This window comes from Spea bombifrons, chromosome 5 (genome assembly GCF_027358695.1).
Source record: "Spea bombifrons isolate aSpeBom1 chromosome 5, aSpeBom1.2.pri, whole genome shotgun sequence".
Classification (NCBI taxonomy): Eukaryota; Metazoa; Chordata; class Amphibia; order Anura; family Pelobatidae; genus Spea; species Spea bombifrons.
In genome coordinates, this window is record NC_071091.1 from 76,141,683 (window position 1) to 76,147,682 (window position 6,000).

Below are 6,000 nucleotides of genomic sequence, written 5' to 3' on the forward strand. Positions count from 1 at the left end.
TTAGAGTTAAGTCTGTTTAGATACCACAGTAGATGCTGGATTTATAATTTTAGTAAGCTACAGCTCATGCCCGCTTGACAATCTAAGAAGCGTTTCCCACAGATACACTTAGGGGACGTTACAAACAATAATTGCTTTAATATTTCGCAATTAGAACACCTGTGAAACAGACTGTATTGTTCAGTGATGATTCTTGTTAATGCTTATTCCCTACACAATTAATAATAATTGTTAATGGAGAAAATATGTTGATCAAAAAATAATTTTAATTTTCTAATTGCACATAAAAGTGTTTTGTTGTTTTTTTTTCCCAGGAAAAGAGAATGAATCTGATACATGCAGAACATTTATATTCAATGCACTGTGTGACTTTGTAGAGAGAGTTGGTAAATACTGCCACCTCTGGCCAAACCTGAAATCGCATCAAGCAGCAACACATGAAACAGATTAGTTACCATAAATATATCTATTTGTGTTTGTTTTAAAGCTGTTGGAGGGCAAGGGTCATTGAGGCTGGTTTTGGTCTTGAATAGCGGTACTGATCAAATTATTTCTATTACCCTTTTTTTGCTGTTTATTGTGAGAGGGTGGTATATAAATGGAAGAGCCTCCTAGGAGAAGCCGCAGAGGCGAAGACAGTGACGGAATTTAAACATGCATGGGATAGACATAAAACTATTCTGAATCTAAGTCAAGATCAAGAACTGATTAACACTTGAGTCTTGCATAAGGAAAATTGCTCAGCATAAGTTATGGTGGGTAAAGGCGATGGAAAACCCATCCACTTAAAATGAATTGGGTTGCAGAGGCATTATTAAACACTCATCCACCAGGCATGCCAGAAGACCCACAGAAGTTTTGTAGCACAACCACCACTGCAAGGGATTCTGGGTAAGTATATGCAATTAAGGTAAACAATGATCACTTTTAGATGGGCCAAATGGTTCTTATTTGCTGTCAAATTGTATATTTCCATGCTTGTTTTGCTTATTTTGACTTTTCATATATTGGTTTTAGATGCAGAAACAATTGAATAACTGTGATATAATAATTCATAATTTAAACAATAGGGCTACTGATTTAAGTTTTGTGGTGTTGATTTTCTGCTATTCCACAAACTACAAAGCATCTGGAGTAAGACGTACATAAGACAGAAGTTCTATATTGCACTGAACCAAGAATTTAGTTTCCACCAATTGTAATTTTTCAAGCTAACCTGTCATGATCACTATTCTTGTTCAGTCTTTTTCTGATTTTGTGCTAAAATGGGATGTCACGGGTCTACAGAATCTGCTGGTGCCTTATAAATCTAATGTCTAGGAGAGATTTTAGTAAGACCATGGTGTTGAAATGTGTCCACTCGTAATCACCCTGTCCAGTGAATGGCTAGAGCCATTTATTTTATATATATATATGTTACAGAGGGAAGCCCATTGTCATATAGGTTCTGCAGCTTTATCAAGACCCAAAAAACCCATATGTGCGTTTTGACCTCTGATATACTTCATCAGTAAGATATGATATCCCAGGGTGCTGTGAGGTCTAACTCTAGATCACCATTGGCTCTCAATATGCAACTAAACAGACAAAGTGATATGTCATGCATTTCAGGAGCATTAAGTTAACACTGTCTGCTATTTCTGCATTGTTCTCAGGGCCTCCCTATTGCTAATGGGGTCACCTTTTGTGTGGCTATTGCCTTATAATGGATTGCAAGCACTTAATAGACCCTCTGATCTATTGTGATTCTGTTGTATTTTGTTGTGTTGGAGCTTACAGTACATTCTTTTAATGATTTGTAAAAAGCCGTGAACTACTGACACAAGAAACATATTAATATTAAACTCTTATGAAAAACAGGTATTTGTATATAGTGGATCACTATAGTGTATAACTTTCATTTTTTCATGGTTTCACACATACGATGGATAATGTTGTCTACAAATAGCTTGCCTGTAATGTTTTTCTTATTAGACCATTATGTGTTTCTGTATATTTTTGTAAATTGCATGGTATTGACATATGCAGTCAGCTTGAAGGCTGTGTATTCATTTATCTGTTGTCGTTATTCTGTAGAATTCTGAACATTAGTGTCATTTTCCATCTTTCTGAATAGGGAAGAGAAAGAAGGTTTAAAGCCCAATTAGTGATGTGGACGTGTACTTTCTATTGGCATGATTTATAGTGGCTGCAGTCTGTGTTTGGCACCCATTCCAGTGTATTTCTTTACTATGAATGATATAGTTATTATAATTTTCTACTGACTTATAGCACCATCATTTTCCTCAGCGATGTACAAACTAGTTTTAAGACCCACTATTTTTTTGTAGATAAAAAGGCTCATCGAATCAAGCGGTTTTCATATGCATCAGACCCAAGTGACTCCTTATCATACTGCCTGTGGTAAATAATAGAATGGCCCAGACCTCCTTAGCATTGCTATAAAGAATTAAGTCACTATGGTGTTCTGACAACAATTGCAGCCTCCAGGTCTATATAAAGGATTTTTTTTCAACAAAATAAGAAAAAATGCTAATGTCAATGCTAACCAACACTGTATACAGCACTGTATTTTAATCTCAAGGAGGAAATACTTTTTTCTAGAGAATCATACAGTAGAACTGCATCAACATAGAATTTAACGGCCGATGAGAACCATTGAGCAGATCGTCTGCCCATTTTTTCCTGATGTAGGACTCAGATCTTAATCAGGCATTGATCTGTGGTCTGATCTCCGGGACACTAAAAAGCACCATGCACCTTTCAGAAATGGAGTGTCATATCCCGGGGCACCACATCTTTAAGGTGCATAGCACCTCCATACCTAAATAAGTTGGTTGGGGAGATTAAAGCTCTCCCCTGTAAACAGCCCATTGTTAGGCAGGTATGTCACTGCTTCGATCTGGATGTAGCTTCAGGATAGGTTTGTACCTATTCCACGCATGTTTAAATTCCCCTTTAACCTTTACACCTGAAAAATGTGAGCAAAAGTTTTGCAAAAATAAACTTTACTTAACTAGAATGTGACAGAGTACAAGAGCATCCTTATTCTTTTCTCACTCAGTGTTCCGTGAATAGTATTAAATGGAAGGGCCCTGCAGGAAACATTGTGGTGTTGATCATTCTCTGCAAGAGTCTTGGTAGAAGATTAGGTTGTATTTTTTCTCCTGTAGAAGAGATCCCATAGTTCCTCATTACTGGTATTGTTATCAGTAAACCTGATTTTTTTGAGAATGGCGGTGTGAGAATTTAAACCCAGAAAACCCATATAAATCTGCTGAAGCTATGAAGGGGAGTTGGTAGAATCACAGCATATGGAAACCTGCCTCTTGCTGCTCTGGCACTTAATGATAGACTGACATAGCCATCTCCTTTATTATTTAAATACACAGCTTAACTTGCCTGTAGCAATAATTAAAAAACAATGTTCCTACTAATTAAAAAATTCTATTGAGTGAATCATGGCCGGTTTTTCCAAAGTATTATAAGATAAAGCAGCTATTACAATTAAATACTAAAAAAATGAAACATTCTAACATCTATTTGTAAACATAACAATATGATACAATTGTTTCTATCCCACTAACCAAACATTTCTGCCCCAACACAGGTGACCTAATAATTATTTGACCATTTAACCCCTTAATGACAAAGCACGTATATGTACGGGCTCCAAATGCATTGTTTTCAATGGGTTTAGGGACCGCCCATTGTCCTTAAGGGGTTAAATTTGTACTCAGCAGCCCGTAACTTCAATGGGGCAAGAGGTTTAGCTGCCCTAGGGGTCACAAGGTAAGAGGCAAGCTGCCCCATGTGTCCACAGACCTAGTTACAGCCCTGGTACTTGGTCCAGGAGATATGTAAACTGACTGGGATATTAAAAATGATGTAATTATTGTTTTCATTCTTTCATTGTGTTTATCTACAGTAGGTTCAGTAGTGCTATTGCAAATAGGGAGAATACAAAATTTACAATAACATTAACAGTATATGAAATAAACATAGTTGCTCATTAATCCCCAATAAGCACTATGGCCCAATAGATGGGGATGAGCAAACATGTCCGTAAACAACAATCATTCCCAGACGCCTAATGAAAAAGGATTAGGTTGTCAGATGGGCTTCCTCTAACTCTCAGTAAAACTAGGCAATTTGCGTAGTTTGTTTATGACCAGTAGAAATCAAGATACTAAAGGTTTTTGCTGCTTTCACAGGATAAACTTCTGCTGTATTGTTAGTATATAGTTAATACTGTCCCAAACAACTTGTATATCAGCCTGCTGGTAAATATTTTCCACAGTCCTCCTGTGCACTACTTACAGAACATATCAACAAATATATATTTTTAATTATGGTTAAAGGGACACATTAATGCATATGATTGCTGAGGGGTCCCTTTAAATGTCCATGTGGCCCCCCCATTGCAAATGCATTGGGGCATTCTGCAGAATCTCCCTAAATCTGTTTGCCCTTGTCTTCCTAGCTATGTGGTGTGCAGAAGATAAACTTACAGGTTTACTGCAGGTTTAAACAATGCATATTACAGTAGTTACAAAGTACTTTAATATGTTTTTATTTCAGGAAGCTGGAATACTGGAGTGTCCCTTTAAGTATAACTGTAATGTGTATTACGTCACGCAGGCGGAGACCAAGTTTTCACTATGCTTTTAAACATACTTTTATAGAGCACCATTCATACATGTTATACAATATCTATGGTATATATGGTATACAGTATATATATATATATTCCTCTGCATTGAGAAACCAGGACACTTTTCTTCTTCCATAACATAGCTTGCTGTGAATTATTTTATATTTATTCAAAGTAGCTTCATTATCTTTTATTTAGACAGTTAAAGGGGATTTTTTATCTCTTAGGTAAGAGTTTTGTAAATGTCAGCCTGATTTATGCTTGCATCAAAGTTCTGCTTTATAGTTATACAGATAGGAAGTCTTTTTTGTATGAACAGCCAATAACTGGCCTGTGGCTTCCTACTCACTGCTGCAAAGGCACTGATTGTTCTATTCACTGTCACAGCATGGCTGATATGATAATACTGGAGACAATCTTTGCTTCAACTTAATTACACACAAAAAAAGAGTATCTGTTTTTCCCTTCAGAGTAAACCTTTCTGCAGATATTTTTTCTCCATCTCACAAAGTACGAATCTTCGTAATTACAGTAAATTTTATTTTTCAGGATATAGCATAATATTTCTATATATTATGCAAAACAAATGCTAAAAAAATAAACTTTTTTTATGAAACAAATGCAAAATAATTCATCTTTATTGCAGTAGTTTGGTTTAATAATGTGTTTTCCAAATCGGTGATCAGTAAATCTCAAAAGTATTCCCATGTGTTCAAATCATTTAAAAAAGTTTTCAAAATTATATTCCTTAGGCGACCTAATGGTTTCACCTTAATTCAGGAAGAATTTCTTTACAAGCTTTAAGTGAAACATAATTCTTGATAATTTCATATCCATGAAGACGCTATGTGACCTATTTATCAAGATCATTTAATTGTAATATAGGGATTTATACTGGCAAATGGGCAATAACCTGTTTTTGTTATTGCTAGTAAGCTGTATAAGTCACTTCTGTATTTGTGTTGGTCATCACCTGGGTATTGGTTATAAGTCAGCTGAACTGATGAAGAAGCACTAGAAATGGTTTCATTTTGCCCTAAATTTATTAAGAGAACAGGGAAATCGTTACAAAGGGACAGTGATGCAGTATAGCAGAAGTGTTGACTGGATTTCAAATCATGAGCTCCTTTGTGCAGTGGTAGGTTGTAATTTAGCATATCAGCATGCATGACATTTTTTCTTACCTTTTCTTTCCAGATTAATCTTGTATTGTTTAAAGTTTTATTGTGCTACGTTAGCTGTATTCACAGGTAAACTGAGCATGGAATGCCACTTTGTTGGCCAATATTTTTTGGCCTGGTCCAAATTTGGCAAGCCTGCTTGTGGAAGTAGGAGCTCAGGGACAT